This window comes from Gallus gallus, chromosome 1, assembly GCF_016699485.2.
Source record: "Gallus gallus isolate bGalGal1 chromosome 1, bGalGal1.mat.broiler.GRCg7b, whole genome shotgun sequence".
Classification (NCBI taxonomy): Eukaryota; Metazoa; Chordata; class Aves; order Galliformes; family Phasianidae; genus Gallus; species Gallus gallus.
In genome coordinates, this window is record NC_052532.1 from 24,026,368 (window position 1) to 24,044,164 (window position 17,797).

Here is a 17,797-nt window from a genome sequence, read left to right on the forward strand (position 1 = left end):
TTTTCATTTTGCTTATTACATATGTTTTGTCTTTTTTGGAGTTTGTGATACTTCTGCAGCATCTGCACACCATGGGAATCTATTGTGATTTATGTCTTTCTTTTACTGAGTAAATGTCAGTAGTAAATTCCTAATTTCAAAAATATTTCCAGCAGTTCATTAAAATTCCCATCTACTAGCTCTGAAATCTAATCATCAAAAAAAAGGCTGATGTTAAGGAGAATTAAGTACATTTCTCACAAACCATTTGATAAAAACACTGCTCCTGGTTGTTTTGTCAGTGACATTAGGATAAAAATAAAAATGAATCTACTGAAGTTAGTAGAGTTTAAATGGTATGCAGCTATGTAAATAGAATGTACAAATATAAGCTCTGTACTAACTTGTAGAAAAGTGTTTAAAATTGTGTCAGTTTTTTTCCCCAAAGGCAAACCAGAGCAGTGTCATAGTCAGAACCTGCTGAAATTCAACTACAGTGAAAGCCCATTTATACTTTTGACAATATTCACTCGTGGGAATGTCACATAGGATCTAAATCTCCTCTTTTTTCATGCTCATGTGTTACTCTAACAGCAATTCTAGCAATTTCCTTTTTCCCTTGAGAAATTATCTCTTCAAATGTCTCACACCTTCTGTATTCAGCTGGGTCCTTCTAAATCTCTTATCATCACATATTTCTAAGTCTGGTGTTCAAATTTTGTCAAATACTACCAACTTCACAGAGTCTTGTTTCTCAGAACATCTCTCTTGCCTTCTCATTTACTTCTCATTTTATATATTTGCTTTCCTTTATCCCTGTTCTCGCTCTTTCATGTCATTTGGACTGCCTGTATCCAGCATTACTGAAAATGGTAGAACCTGAGAAGTACATTATCTTTTAGCTACAGTATTTTGCCCTAGCAAGGGTATTGGGATTCAACTCTGATGGTGACAGTCTGAGACCTTCGTATTAGTAATTCAAAAAAATTATGATGACCAGTTTCTGAAAGGCAGACTGCATACTTGAGGAAATTGTGAAAATAGTAATCATAGTGGATGACTTATTTAATATTTAAAGCTGGGAAATGCTGGCATTAGAGAACAGATTGAATAATATAAACAGAATCAGGAACTATAATAAGGCTAATAGTCAAAGACCAATAGATCATTGTAGTCATCAGAAAATTTGGAAATCAAGATTCAATGTTTACTGTGCTAGATATAAATCCCTATTAATCATGCTTTATTTAGCTGAGAGACAATTTGAGTTTACTGCAAGACTTCAGTGAAAATACCAGAAATCTAGACTAATAGGAAGAATGAGAGACTAGAGAACTAGAGATTTGTATTAAGCTCGATTCTTGTTGTTTCCTGGAATAATTATTTTATGGATCATTTATTTGGATATTAGCCTTTTTACAAGATTTTATTTGCTAGACATTTATGCTTTCTTCATAGATAGGCTATATTCAGAATCATAGGTCTGAAAGAAGTATAGGATGGAATATTATTTTCTGCCCATGGTTTTCTGCCTTATATAAGGAAGAACAATTCATGTGAAAAAAAAAAAAAAAAAAAAAAGAAGGAAAAGAGATGACTTCATGTAAACCTCAGTATTAAAGTAAACCATTTTTGATGAATGTCTGAACGCAACTAAGAACATATTTTCCACATTAAATGAAATGTGCTTTCCCTAGACTTTACGATGATGATTTAATAATATGATACTCTGCAAAATAAAAATGTTCAAAAGCACACAGAAATAATTTGAGTAGTGACAGATAGCATTTGTTTCAGTACATAAAAGTACTTTGCATCTCAAATGATGTTCTGGAGTGAAAAAAAATATAATCTGCAAAAATTGTAAATTGATCTTTGCTTTCCAATTTTAAAATTATCTGTTTACAGAAAAAAGTTTAAAATTCTAGTGAAATAGTCCTGCAAGTGGAACTTGACATTTTGAAAATGTATTAATCTTTACAATTTAATTTCAAAAAAAAAAAAAAAAAAGAGAGAAACTGTTTTTAGTTGAAAGAAATAATAAGAAGAAATTAATGTAAGAGATTTGAAATATATTTTTGGGGGAGTTTTTCTGTTTCTAGATTTTTTTACCTCAAGAAGTTCTAACAATCCAGAATGTTGAGTGCCCCAATTACCCTGCTTAAAATACAGTTATATTGATGTATAAGGTTCCTCTGCCTCATGACAACTAAGAGTAAAAGAAGAAATTGATAGTTAAATGCACCCAATTGCTGTTTTGATGCTGAAATCTTACCACCTCATAACTGTGTTAATGTGTGGCTTCAGAGCACTGGTTCCACAAGACTATTAGCAATAACAATGTGTCTTTTACTCTGGCAAAATCTGATCTGCTTAAATCGTCAACAGGCTGGAAAGGAGGACAGGTTCAAATCTCATGATGGCACAAATCTTTAATTACTTGCAAAGAGCAAGGTATCACATGAGAGGGACAGAAAAAGACTTGGATGTATTGCTCCCTGGTGGCTTTGCTCTGAGCTGAGCTTTAGAGAAGATTGTTCTTGTAGAGATATTTTCCACTATTCCATGTAAATCTGTATTATTTAGAGACCAAAGAAGAAAGTTTGTGATGACAAGAAGATAGGATCTCTGCCTGATGATGCAGTTGAGGTCTGTCAGCAGTACGGTTATAAAGTCTTTTGAGACAGAAGTTTTAATGTGACTGATGCAGAGAATATAGAATGAATATAGAATGGAGATTCTAGATAGATCTTAATATTGATTATCTATCTTGCTATAAAATTAGTTTCATAAAGAGCTACTAGACCATCCTTTCTTTCTATCCCATGCAGAGGCAGAATAATCAAATGTCTTAAATACTGCTTTTTATGCAAAACAGGACAAAATCACATACATTTTGCAGGCTTTATCTATTAACAGAGTAAAAGTGATAGCATTTTCTACTGTGTCAAGACTGATGTGTCAAGACTTTAATCTGTTGGAAATAAGTGAATTAAGGAGAACTAGATACTATCAGAAATCCTAGAATGAACTTATTTTCCTGTTCAAATAAGTTGGGAGAATTTTGAAAATACAATAATACATAAAAACATACAATATTGTTGATAAGTTACCAGTCACCACACTCAAGTTGTTATCCCTGAATTCATCATTACTCACTGCAATGGGCAATGACACAATCAATCAACTAGAAAAATAAACACCACAGAGATTTCAAAATAGCCTTAGAGAGAAGTACTAAGAAAGCTGCCAGCTCTTATCTTATACCAACCTGCTCTTCTAAAATACTGGAACACCTAAAAAGTCCATGATCATTTGTATTAATTGACTAATTTCCATGACACTTTTCTCAAGGCATTCACATGATTCAGAACAGCGATTAAATTAAGTATCAGACACAAAGAGATATTCATAATCAGCACAAAACAAATGGCCCTGTTATATTCTGAGCTCTTACAGATTGAGAGGAAGCTGGCACTGAAATATCCTGGACACTTGAAGACTGACAATTGGTAGAAATTAGTAAAATGTCAATGGTTAGTTAGTCATTCAGATTTTGGAACATAGTGACTATTCCTATTTGTCTACCCAGGTCTTTGACTACAGTATGGGTGCATAAAGTGACCACAGATCTGGATACATGTGCTCAAAACTACCCACATCTTTCAAAGAATTAGAAGCTTTATTCAGCATTTAAAAAAAATTATAGTGGTGCTGTAAGAGAGTCTTAATGTGAATGTAATATAGAAATCCATTTCATATTTAAAACATAATGTGACAGTTATGAAGTCATTACTTAAGAGAATTAGTGCCATTTTTTCAATTGCAAATTACATCATCTTAAACCTTACATGCTACAACACTGACTTTGTATCATTTAAATGCCTGACATAGAATGAATATGGATGGATGGTTTAAGATTTCATGACATCGTGTTTTTATTGATGAGCCCAGGAGAAATGTTATCCATTGCATAATACTGATGAAATTAGAGAAGTGTAGGGTATTAACCTTTGATGCATAATACAAACACAATTTCTAGTCTACAGAAAAATTCGATTTTGAGAATTTTGTCTGCCCTTTTCCTCAATGAATAGAAACAAACCTATGCTGTATTTACAGAGCAAAATTCATTGAGTTGCTTTCAGTGTGGTCACAAAATGATGCCAGTATGATGGTCTTAGTCATGTAATGACAAATATCTGTAATCTTAAAAAACATCCTGAGTAAAGACAGAGATTACATCATGCTAAAATAGCTGGAATGATGAATCTAGAGATACTGGAATTGAAAGAATTGCTTAAGAAAATCAACGTGGTAACAAGGACTTTTTTAGGTTATTTTCCATAGTAATACATAAGAGCCTCAAGAAAAAAAGAATCTTTGGATATATATCTCAGATCTAACAGGTGTGGAAAAAAAGGTAGCAATCAACTGTTTATTATGACCTTATATTTTCCGCAATTTGGGGCCTATTTTATTCTATACTAAATTCACTGCAGGCTGGCATCCAGTATGTGTGAAACTGATACAGTCAAAGTGAACATTTATCTTACCCTTTACCAATTCTGGAATCCAGAGAGGAGAGTCTTTGTAAAGACTATGTACCATTTTGTGCATCATATGCTTATAGGTGTTTGAATTAGTATTTTCTCAGGAGGACTTTCAGTAAAAAGATGAAAAGATAGCAATAAAGTGCCATGGCCCATAGAAAAAGAACTGAATCTTGAAAAGAAGTTGTTTGGTTCAGGCTTGGTACCATACATAAAACATGGAAAAAATATCTTAACAGTGTTTTTGATCTTCTCCTGATTTTTTGCAATCAGCACTAGAATTGTGAATCAGAATATTTTTCCATAATAGAAAATCAAAATTTCAAAATATTCAGAATACAGCTATCTCCATGGAAAAACTCAAATTGTAACCATAGGAAAGCAATTCCAGTAAGCTATGCTTAATTTCTAGAATGAGCTTGTATACAACTATATTAGCTTAATTTTTTAAGTACGGAACATAAGACATTGAACTGGAAAATTCATTATTAATCAAAACCTGATGCAGAAAAGGACCTGGGCGTGTTGGTTGACAGTTGGCTGAACATAAATCAGCAGTGTTCCCAGGGAGCCAAGAAGGCCAATGCCTTTCTGGCCTGCATCAGAAATAGCATCCAGCAAGCCTAGTGAAGTCCCTCTATACTCAGAACTGGTGAGATAGCACCTCAAGTGCTGTGTTCTGTTTTGTGCTCCTCACTACAGTAAGGATATAGAGTTGCTCACTGGAAACCACATTAGTCTCTACAATTACCTGAAAGAAGGGTATAGATCTCTTTTATCAGGTGACAAGTGGTAGGATGCATGGAAACATCCTCAAGATGTACCAAGGAAGGTTTAGTTTGCATATTAGGAATAACTTCTTCAGGGAGAGGATGGCCAAGCATTGGAATGGGCTTCCCACGGAAGTGGTGGAGTTGCTATCTCTGAAGGTATTGAAGCAATGAGTGGGTGTATCACCTATGGACATCGTTTAGTGGTAGAATTGGTAGTATTAGTTTTGATGGTTGGATCAGACGATCTTTAAGGGTCTTTTCCAACCTAGATGATTGTAAGATTCTAAGAAAGTGTTGTTCTACACACTTCCGACCTCACCGCATGTTTATCAGATAGAGGAAAATTTCAGGGATTTGCCTTAATTTAATTTATTAATTAAATTCAGGTTAGTATGCTATGCCTGCACTGGTCTTCATTTATTTTTGTGTTGAAGCCATCACTGATGAGAGCAATTAAGAGGTTTTTTCCCCTTTCAGTCTTGGTCTGATGCAGTTGAATAGGTCCAATACCTTAAAATAGTAAAACATCATACCTAGTGTAGGTAGGGTGAAGATTGTTGCAAGGAACTGATATCTTGAAATAAATGTCTAGGAGGCTGAATTTTACTCATTAATTATATTGCTAATTATTTGCATCAGTAGGCACAAGAATTCTTCAATCTCTTCAGAATGCAAAGTAGCAGCTATGCAGAGAAGTTGGTCGCTCAGGCAAGTAGAATTCCTCAGAACTTGGCTAAGAAATAATTATTTACAGTGCTCCCAGACTGACTGGTTGTTTTTATTCTGCTAAGTTAAGTCTCAAGTGACTTGTGGTATTGTTAACTGTTGCTTGAAATCATAAATTTCATTATGTTGACCATCAATTTGTTAAAAGAACTTTGACATATTCCTCTTGTTACTAAGAAATTTTATTCAAAAAAAAAAGAAAAAAGAAAAAATAGTGGTTTTACTTGCTGGGCAGCACTCCTCCAGACCTGCATATCCATACTTTTAAACAGCCCTTTATCATCCCTGTTTATCTATACTATTTACATATATTTTTGCATTTTAAAGGTTATATGATCGTTTTGTTCATCTCTACTATTGTTAGATGTAGCAGTAGTACAGTGGTGGTTGAAGATATTATTGCTCATTTTGCTTGGGGTTATAAAAATAAATACATGCATATATTTCAATATATATGCATGCATTACAGGAGTGAAAATTCTTTTTCAAGGCCTAGAAATGCAGAGAATGTGATATTATCTTCTCAATTTCTTTGCTAAAGTTCCACAACCAATGACCTGAGTTCATCTCACCTTCCATTTGGTACTTCACTGAGGCAATTAATTAGAAGTCTAGTTACTAAATGCTTCTCTTATGGAGTACTGTAGGCATCTTGACAGAATGATTCATATCTTACTGAAGCTGACTCATTTTTTGTAAATTAATAACTTTTTGCACTAATGATAGAGGGAAACTAAGGTGAATAAGCTCCCTACTTGGGCAGTCCAGCTAAACGCACAAAATTGGATAGATGAAGTTAGGTACAGATAACTCATTTCTAGTTATCCAAGGAAATCTCTGTCAAAATTGAAGCATAACTGCTTCATACTTGTACCCTAATGGGTGTAGTATAAAATTTGTAGCAATTAAGACCTCTCTTTTTAAGTTAAGGAAGAGTTTTAACACAGTTTAAACAAAAACACATGCAAGAGATTGCTAGTTTGGGTAATATTTATTAGATTGAAAATTTCTGACTCTTTTAGTGATCAAGACTTTTTTTTTTTTTTTTAAACTTGGATGAGAAAAAGCGCAGTGCTTTAGTAGGAGTTCTATCATTGCCTTAAGTATACAGCCAATCGAATGTCTTTGAGCTGTCAAAGTGACAAAGTGAAAGAAGAAGAGAGCTAACAAGAGGACAGTATCAGGGGACTGAATGAACTCTACAGTTGGAACTGTAGAGCTGAGAGAAAGGTTTAAGTACCTGAAAAACAGGATAAGAGGGACAAATCTTTGATGAGACAGTTATATGTACATATGAAGACAAGAGGATAAAATCACATGAAAAGGAACTCCTGAAAAAAATGTCTAGAGAGCACATGGTTGACTAGCTCTTATTAACAACAGTGCTGTAACTGCTAGACTCTAACATCACATCTCGTTTAGTTTTCAAATACCAGTTGACTAGAAAATATCGAGAAGATTTGAGGTCACTTTTAAGTCTTAAAATCATGTTGTGATCTTTAGATACAAGACTCTAAATATGGTCAAAGTAACAAATGTAATTTTGGATAGGAGCCAAAATAAACAGATAAACTGTTCAAGTTTTTCCAACACTTCAATCATAACTTGAACTACATTTGCAGTTGATTTGTGAGAGGAACAAACTAATTATCTGTCAGATTTAGTAGGCACTTGTGATTGTACAAGAATTTAAAATATTATTTACTTTTTTTCTCCTTCTTCAAATCCTAGCTCTTATGGCATGGCAGCAACACACTAAAAGGACCAAAAAACTTTCCAAAATTATATGTATTGGTTATATTTAATATTAAGTAAATAAATAAAAATATTTATTTTTTGGTATCTCCATTATGTTTATTTCCTATATGGTGTTAGAAGTATTAAATTCATTTAAAATTATTTGAAAGTTAATATTTCTTTCTTTTTCCTTAATAAGAACAGTTCCGGGATTGAAGTACATACAGATTTCATTAACATTTAATAAATAAATGCCTGACCAGTAAGAACTCCCATTTGCTCATAAAGATATAAAAGGTAAAAAGAAAAATCTCAGCTTCCTAAATTCACTGTTCATTGTTAATTATAAACAATAGCTTACTAGCCCTCCAAAATGTACTTTCTTTTCTACTCTCTACTGACCAGTTTCTGTTATCTTTTGCTATATACACCAGGATACACTATACAGTGTAGTCAATAGTTTTTCAATTACATTGTTTGCCTAGAAAAACGGAAGACCAAAATACTGTCGGAGAATTATAATTTGGAAAAAAGAATGCAAACAAACATTATCAAACTTCATAGGAGTAAATAATTAAAAAGAAAGATAAATTTGTATGTGAATTTGTTAAATTTGTATGTAAATTTGAATTTCAGGTTTCGCTGTTTCCTCTAGGACATGAAACACAACTAAAAACAAAAACAAAAACAAAACACCAGAAACTTGTACCTCAGGAAAGTATAAGCAAAATCTGAAACTATATGCAGCCATATAAAATGAATATCCATGCAGGAGAACCCATTTGCATGAAAACAAGCTAAAATTTGCAAAATAAGTAAACAAACAAACAAATAAATAAATAGCAAGCTTGTGACTTGAAGACTCCAAAACTTTGGGTTCTGGCAAAGAAAATAGGTGTCTAGGTATCATTAATAGGTATCCAGCTGGGCTGGTTTTAAAGAACAAAAGATACACCTCCTCCATAATGCAAACCAAGAAAGACTACTGCAACAGTCTCTAAACTTATGATCGAAGAATCACAATGAGAAAACACATATCCCCTGGAAATGTCTATTTCCTGTCTGCTACAGCTGCAAAGTCATGAGTTTTCTTCCAGCCTAGCTTTCTAATTGGTAACTTTCAGTAACTTCCCTAGTTAAGCAATCTTTTCTGTCTACTTGGATGGACTACATCATTTATTTCCTTAGCTATTAAGAGCAGTCTGTAAACCAGATCTCTGCTGCCTTACCGGACAAGCAAACAGTCTGCAAAAGGGCCTGATTAACTCATTATGACAGGATAAATCCAGCCTTTTCTTCAACTGCCCGCAGTTTTTCTGAAATGACATAGTAAACTGTATATAAGCAAGTTAAACATCCATATCTTTATCCACTGTCTTTGCCTGGGTTCCATCTACAGTAAATGACAAGAGATGAATTTTGCAAGATGTCTCAGAATATTTACAATAGACACACACCCTGAAATTTCTCCTGAAGGGATCCTGCCTTATTTGCTGACTATGGAGGCATTTAGGAAAAACTCCTTTCCCTGGTAAATATTAGCTTCATGGATTCCCCTACCAGTCTCTGCCTATGGACCTAGGAGCCACTGTTGATTTCTTTCTCTACTGATGTTATACAGTGGGGGGATCTGTGCGCTGATAAGCTGACTTCTATATTGAGAAAACTGAAGGCTTCTTTACAAATACTACATCAAATATTTAAACTAAATTTAGCATGGAACAAGCTAGTTATTCTATCCAAAGTCCTGTCTCAATGTACACTGAAAACTTCAGTTACTGTCATCGCATCTGTAATACAGAAAACTATGAGACTGTATGATTAAAAACTTTAATTAGTTACAAGCAAAAAGACAATAAAAGGAATATAAATAGCATATTGTAATTGAGTAGTAATGCTAGTCTTGAAAAAAATGTAACATATTCTTCTAGTGGTTAGATGACCGAAAGTACGGACTTACCTCTTTCCATGCACACATACAATGTTCACGATTCATTTATTAGGGTTACAGGTCAACAGATTGGAATACTGTTAAAACAAAGATTAAATAAATTAAAAAGCTTAAAAATATTTATTAATAACTTATTAAAAATAACTGAAATGGAAAGAAGTTATGATGCTAGGTTTAAAACTCAGACTGCTGACAGTGAAAACCTTTTTTTATTTTTGTTTCTGATACAGATTTTCTACATGATATTCTTGGCAGATCCTAGAAAAAACCTTATTCCTACCGCAAATCAACCAGCTTGGTGACACAATGCCAGCTGTGAATTTAGTATCCTTCTCTAAGTGTTTCTAAAATGCTGTTCAGTAACAGAAGAACAGATAGCATAGTAAGGAAGAAACAGATTATTTAACTGGAGTTTTGTTATGGGTTGTTATAGCTTGGAGTAGTACTGATTCTGACATTTGACACTACTTCCTACACACTCGGTGTATAAATAATGCTTATGCTCCATTTAGGATACTCAGTAGTCGAGATTAGATTCCCCTATAACAGCAAATTAATTGTCTAATTTGTCACTGGAAATTACATTGACTGTTACTCCAGGAAAACCGAAGAGAAAACAAAAAACCCTGACAAACAACCCTGGAATACAGGTCTTCTTACCCTATTACTATTTCTTCTAGGGAAAAATTGAGAAATGCCACTGATACCATAAAAACTGGAGTGAGCTCCTGCTAACTTCACAAAGCTGCCTTGTCTATGGAGTCTGTGAAGTTTATAGATAGCCAATTAATTTGGAAATGATAGAGAAAAATAACAAATGCTTCACAAATAATGAAGAGCTTGCAGAGAATTTTTATCAGAGAGTAAAGACAGAACAGGGGGTAAAGGTTTTAAACTAAAACAAGACACGTTTGGATAAGATAGAAGGAATTAATTATTTGCTATGAGGTTGGTGAGACACTAGAACAGGTTGCTCAGATAAGCTGTGGAGGGTAATGAGCACTCTGAGAAAGCAGCTTACCTCCTCTTCATGAAGATGCCTAAAGTACTCGGATCATAGCATGGATGATGGCATCAGTGGACAAAGGAAGGGGAACTGATATCATCTACCAGGACTTCTGCAAGGCATTTGACATAGTCTTGCATCACATCCTTATCACTGAGTTGGGTTTGTTCAGCCTGGAGAAGAGAAGGCACTGGTTACACCTCACTGTATCCTTCAAGTACTTGAAGGCAGCTTACAAGAAGGAGAGGGAGTGACTTGTTATTTGTTCTGATAGTGATAGAACAAGGGGGAATGGTTTTAAGCTAAAAGAGGGTAGATTTAGGTTAGATGTTAGGTTGAAATTCAAGGCCAGGTAGAATGGGACCCTAGGAAACCTGATCTGGTGGGTGGCAACCCTTCTTATAGCATGAAAGTTGGATCTGGATGATCTTTAAGGTCCCTTCTAACTTAAGCCATTCTATGATTCAGTGTTCACATCTTAAACATTGCTATGTATCTCTGATATTTGTTAATGATGTCTGAGGTGACATTCAAGTTCATATAGATTCCATACAGACATTCCTCTCTTTTCAAACCTGCCAAAGTTTGTTTATCTCATTCTTTTTAAGTAAAATCTTATTGATGTTATTCCTGTAGCTTCAACATTAATTTTAACTTTTATCTTAGCTTTACTTTCCACACTAATGTTAGTTAATTACATTTAATTTATTGACTGTCTCTTTTAGACTGATCATTGTGTTAGCTTCAGAATTCATACAAAGTAAAAACAGAGATTCAATAGGCAATTTCATAGCCTAATTAAAGACTTAAATGGTTATAAGTTAGATTATGAATATATAGATATTCTTTCTCTGGCCCAGCTTTCAGTTATCCTTTCAAAGACCTGGATAACATTTTCCCTTAAAAAAAAAAAAAAAAGAAAGAAAAAATTACATCACCTTTAAAAAAATAGTCTAGCAGTTACAAATGAGAAGCTATTGTGTAAGAGATGGGTATCACTGCCTTCTAGAAAAGAAGAACTACAGACAGGCTGAAATGCGTAGTACATCAGCCTACTCTTCTTCCTGGAATTTATAATTGAGGAGCCAATAAGGAAAGGTTCTCTCCTGCCTCTGATACTTATAAACAAGAAGAAATGAGTCAGACAGCTTTGGATGCAGTGACTACAGGATAGTATTTAGGATCCCAAGAGGAAGGAATAGGGCAAAGAGCAGGAGCACAATCCCTCATTTCAAGAGAAAAGGCTTTGGGCTCTCCAAGAATCCATCCACTTGGAAGAATCCCATAGGATATATTCCTTGAGAGAAGGGAGCCCAGGAGAGCTAGTTGGTATTCAAGGATCATTTTGTCCAAGCTCAAGAAAGTTTCATAGTGATGAATAAGAAATCAAGCAAAGGCAAAATGCAGACTGCGTGGATGAAGTATACCAGACGTGAACACGGGCAAATTACCCAAACCAGAGTACAGAGTTGCAAGAACAGGACTAGGAAAGCAAGGCTTATCTGGAAATCTGGCAAAGGATGTAAAAGTCAACAAAAAAGGATTCTACAAGTACATATGATGAGTAGAGACAACATGTTCCCCTTGCTGAATGGGGCAAGAGATTTGGTGACAAATGACACAGAAAAGGCCCAAGGTATTCTATGTCATCTTTGCCTCTGCCTTTACTGTAAAACCCTGCATTAAGGAACCCTGAGATGAGAAGGTAAGTCTGGAAAAAGAAAGACTTATTTTCAGTGCAGGAGGACCAGATTAGGGAGCACTTATACAATCTGGATGTACACTGGAAGTTATGGAGATATTCAAAACCTGACTGGATGTGGTACCAGCTAACCTGCTCCAGCTGACCATGCTTAAGCAGGGAAATGGGACTGAGTGATCTCAAAAGATGCCTTTCAGCTTAAACAATTCTGTAATTCTGCTTATAGGCAGCAGCCTTTGGAGGAGGTGGATAGACAAAGCTTATATTAAAACTGAACTGTGGTGATACAACAAGGTCAGAGTGTACACGCTAAAAAGCACCTATGCACAAAATCCAACCTTATTTTTCTGGACCTGGCCTGTGCAAATTTCTGCAGCAGTCAATGGAAAGAGAGTTTCCTTCAGAGACAATTCAGGGTGGAAAATTACTGTTGAGAGTTCTGACTCCCTTCTAGAAGGAGTCCATCCCTCATGTGGCCAGAAGGACCCCTGAGAAAACAAGTTCTTAGAGAAATTCCCAAATTCTTGGTGGTTATACAACAGCCAAAAGTGAGTGGCTTTTTCAGTAACTGCTTTAGACTTCATTGTTAAATCTCAACAAGCCCCACTTCATGTCTTTTTTTTTTTTGGATCTAACCCAGAAAACTTTCCTCAAAGCATGAGAGAAAATCTTTGAGCACAGTTATCTCATTAAGCACCAACTTGCCAGGGTTTAAGTTCAGAAATATTAGTCTGATGTTCTTTCATCTGCATAAATATATTTTTACAGGACATTTGGCCTTTTTCATTCCCCCAGTTTTCTAATAAAGATTGAACTTCACAAGAACAGAGAAGGGCAGAGGATCTGACTGAGAAAAGAGAGTAACACTGGAAGAGAAACTTTTTCTATAAATTAAATATCTCTGACTCAGATTGGTATATATATGATATCAAGAGGAGAATGATTGACATTGCAAAAAGAGAAAGAGACAGAAACACCTCCAGAATACCACACTATTCACTTGCTATTTTAAATTATATGAACATTATTGATTTAGTTAAGAAACACCCTTAGAAAAAGATGTGCACTGAAAATGACCAGAAGTCATCAGCGATATTTCATACTGCAATTATTTTTCGTGTTAAAAATATGCTTTTCATTACTTTTAGAGCCAGGTATTTCTACTCTGGCAGAAAAATATAGAACTGCTTGGACCTATTCCTTACATCTGTACTATTTGTTCCCAAACATATGTTCATTCAAACATGTAGCTATCAATCCAGTTTTTTTGCAATCACAGTAAGAACATCAGTCCTTCATTATGATGGGGCCTTTTGTAAGGCAGATGGATAATTTCAGTGTATGTGCTCAGAACCCAAATCTTAAAGGTTCTTGTTTTCTCTTCCGTTAAAATTGTACATTAGAAGATTTCTAATAAGTTTAACTCTTCAATTTCTTCTTCTTCTTCTTCTTGTTCTTCTTCTTTTGGACAGATTTACTTGCCTGGTGATAGTGGTAGAGCTCAACAGAAAGCTTAAGAAGTTCAAAATTACACTGGAACATTAGCTGTGAAGAAAAAAATCAAGTTGGGGAAAACATGAACATTTGTAATGCACTTGGTTTTAACCCTTTCTGGTAGTCATGGATTTTTCTAAGAATGAGGTAGTTAAAATGAACTCTTATAATTTAAACTGAAAATAATTAAGCCAGAAAATGACTAAAAAAAGCATATTAGCATTTGCAAAGCTATAATTTACTTGTGGTTCACTGACATCTGCAGCCAAGTACCCACACTTGTTCTCTCCTCCTCATTTCCCCTTAGATGGGGGAGAAAGTAGGAGGAACAGAAGCAAGAAAGATCGTGGGTAAAGATGAAGAAGGCAAAACAGTCATCTATTACTGTCATAATACTGGGTAAAACAGATTCAGCTTGGGAAATTTGGCTTAATCTATTGTCATTTAACATAACTAGTTACTGATTCATGTATTTAGAAAAACAAAAACAAAAACATTTCCTCCCCATTTCTCCAGTTTTTTTTGTTTTGTTTTGTTTTGTTTTCACTCCAGACAGCTCTCCTTCCCGCTTCCTTGTTTCCGCTCCCTCTGTTTTTACTGCAGGCTACACTTGATCACTTCAGTGATGTGATGGGTGGGGTGAGACTGGGATCAAAAGAGTGTAGTTTGTTTTCACCACTTGTCGTTTCTCACCATGCTCTTTAGCTGCACCTTCCTTATTACCTTTGCACTGGCATGAGTACTTCACAGCTGTAGTATCTGCTGCAGCATGTGCTTACCCGTGGGCCACAGTCTCTCTGGAGGTGTTACCAGCTCCACTGTGGGCTATCTCCTACTGCTCTGGCTAAGTTTTTCCTTTTTATCAGTGTTTTTTCTCCTTTTCTAAAGATCTTTTCATAAAGGAGCCACCAGCTTCACTGATTGGCTCAGCTGTGTCCTGTGGCATGTTTGCTGATGCCAGCTATGTCTGGCATGGTACATCCCCTGGCTTCTTCTCACAGAGGCCATTCCAGCAGCTTCTCCATTTCAAAAATCTTACACTTTAGGCCCAATGCTGTGTAATATGCTGTCTTTTTTCACAACTACAAAAAAGGTACTTCTAACAGTCTCAGTGAAAGATGACAAAGTGCCCACTCAGTAACTGTTCATGGAGTAACAGCCTCGGATTTTAAGTCATATGGGAAGAGAATAAATGAGATGAAATAAGTAAGAGAGGAGAAGGAGTAGGAACGACATGAGATAACAGTAATGGTGAATCTATAAGAATTTCATACTGCAGGTGATCTGTTACATTTATTCAAAACCTAACATATCATGAATCTATTTAAAAAGCACCTGAATTGTGTTGCTTCTATGACACTGCAGAACAGTGTTAAAGTAACTCGACAGCAAGGTAACTTAGCTCATGGGCCATTGAAATTGTCAGCATTTCTACCCCAGTTAATGCCTGAAGAATTATTTTGCCCACTTCAGGCAAGGTCCACTTCAGGGCCTTTGACTGAATGGAGATACTGGGGACCACGGGCATCAGGCATTGCTGCCTTTCCTCTGTAATTCAGTTTTCTCCCTTATGGCATCCCATAAAGTTCTTTTCCTCAACATGCAAATATATGAAGAATATTCCTTCACAGAATATTTATTGTCTGACTTAGAATTACAGCAGGAACACAACACAGGGGTTTGCTTCATTTTTGTTTGCTAGAGACATAAATGTGCCTGTAGGATTTTGTTCTTTGCAAAACTTAAATTTGTGATTTTCTATTTTAAAGAAGGGCTAATTGCTTCTTCATTCAGATTTCACCAAGCATAATACTCCTTCACAAGCTAATTCTAATTTCAAATGCAAAGTGCTAAACTAAGCCCTGCTCAACAATCAGTAAATTGTGATGCAACCATCAAAGAATACGGTCCCTACTCTTAGTTTCCCTGATGCCTCTCAGTTGTGTAGAGGCTGTCATTATATATAGTGGGAACGTAATTGAACCAGTGCATGGTGGCGGAAAATTAGAGCCCTGATGGTGAAATAAGAGCTGATACAATTTTGCAGCAGATACCAGCACTATTCAAATCTCATGTTATAGGAAGGTAATTGCCAGGATTGATGGAGGATGCACAAATGTATACTGAAGCCCCTTCAACTTACCATGTTTGATATTCACTCTTTAAACAGAACTTTTATATCTGGGGTCTCTCAGAACTGCTGACGCATTCCTCCTAGATAAAATTATTTTCTGCAGTGACACTGAGAATCATCACAATGCTTCACTGAGCACTCAGAATGTTTGGGGATATTTGCCCAAATATGGGGATTCTTTCACATTGCATAATTACTCCCTTAGGGTTGTTTTTTTTTTTTCAGATGACATATATTTTGAAAAATCTTACTTTATATATTGTCCCTAACTAAAAGAAAGAAAGAAATGCTTCTAAATATTTCAAAACCTTCCAGTCTTTGAATGAATCTTTAGACCTGCACGTCAGCATTTAAAAATTTTTAATGTGGACAACAAATCTAATTATAGATCTCTAATTTTCATGTCAGATTTAGTAGCTGAAACTATTAGGACAGTAGTGTAGAACAAAAATTAAAAAATAGTGTGGAGTTATTTTATCTGACAATTTTTAGAATATATTAAATAAGATGAAGAAATAATAGAGATTGGTGTAGGTTTGTTACCAACCTATTGCTGAAATAAAAATTGTAAAAGTTAGATATAAATGGAGATAATAAATGGAAGTGTAACATTTTGTCCTGGACCAAATATTGAAATGAAGTCTAGAGAAAGTATCAGTTACATAGAGAAATGAAGTCTAGAGAGAGTATCAGGAGCATTACAAAGTTCTTTGTAAGTAAGAATGAGAAGTATTGTGAAGACCAGTGCTCCTATCCTCTTACGGGAAGCTTACTGAAATAAACTTTAAGACCTAGAAACGCTCTTGAGCTTATCTCTTACTCCTTCCAGGAGGAACCAGATGTGTACACAGTTTCCTAGATACTTGTGTACCATATCCAGAGGGCTTATGAGAAAGGGACCCACAATAAAATACTGAATAAGTTAAGCAAAAACTTACCTCTGTCTCATGCCTAGTAAGATGCCTCTGAATTATGCTCTAAATCATCAGTCCTCCAGTGAGGAGATGACTAGAGATTCCCAGAAGGAAATGCTATGAATTGGGGTTAATTGCAAAAAGCCTTAGGTATCTCAATCCACTCGAGATCAAGTGCTGGAAAATCCTTCTAAGTCTGAGAGCCTGCAAAAAAAAAAACAGATGAGTTCTGTATGTGGGTAAAATGCAGTCTCACTTTTTACATTACTAATAAGTGAGATCAGAAACTGTGAGACACAAGACCCATAGATTATTTGCTTTTTAGGCATTCAATCTTCTGTCTAATTCTTTGAGAAAATGCACTCTTTCTAAGACTGCTACTCTTGCTGCACTGACAAGGCCTTAAGCTTCTCTCTCTTTTCTCTCTTGTTTTCACTTATTTCTAGACAGTGTTCAGGAATGTCTCAGAAACAGAAGGCCTGACAGAGGCTTGCATTCTTTAGAAGGTGAACTTCACAAAACTGGTAGTGAATTCTTAAAAATTTTACCCTGTGTCATGTAGAAACAACACAACAAAACAAGCAATGCTGCACAATGTTCATAAAAGCCTCTTAAAGATAACCCTCTGTACAGACTTGTGCAAAGCTGCTCAGAAAGGAAATTTGTATATCATGGGAAGCACTTGAACTGCTTAGTGTCTTGCTCTTGAATCAAGTTGACAGGATGGCGAAAAAAGTACTTTGCTTTGTTCCCATGATAAGCTGTACTGGTACTTGTATGCTGAAAAAAAATAAATAAATAGAAATTATAGCATCCACATCCATTTCT

At 35.2% G+C, this 17,797-nt stretch overlaps 1 long non-coding RNA gene across 1 annotated transcript; it reads right to left on the reverse strand.

Annotated features, from left to right (window-relative positions):
* Nucleotides 1-9,724: 9,724 nt before the first annotated feature.
* LOC112533180 lies at nt 9,725-17,394 on the reverse strand. The gene is made up of 3 exons (XR_003077045.3): nt 16,994-17,394; nt 10,741-10,898; nt 9,725-9,796 (listed from the first exon to the last, which is right to left on the reverse strand). It is a non-coding gene; the product is annotated as an uncharacterized LOC112533180 (long non-coding RNA).
* Between the last annotated feature and the right edge of the window lie 403 nt (nt 17,395-17,797).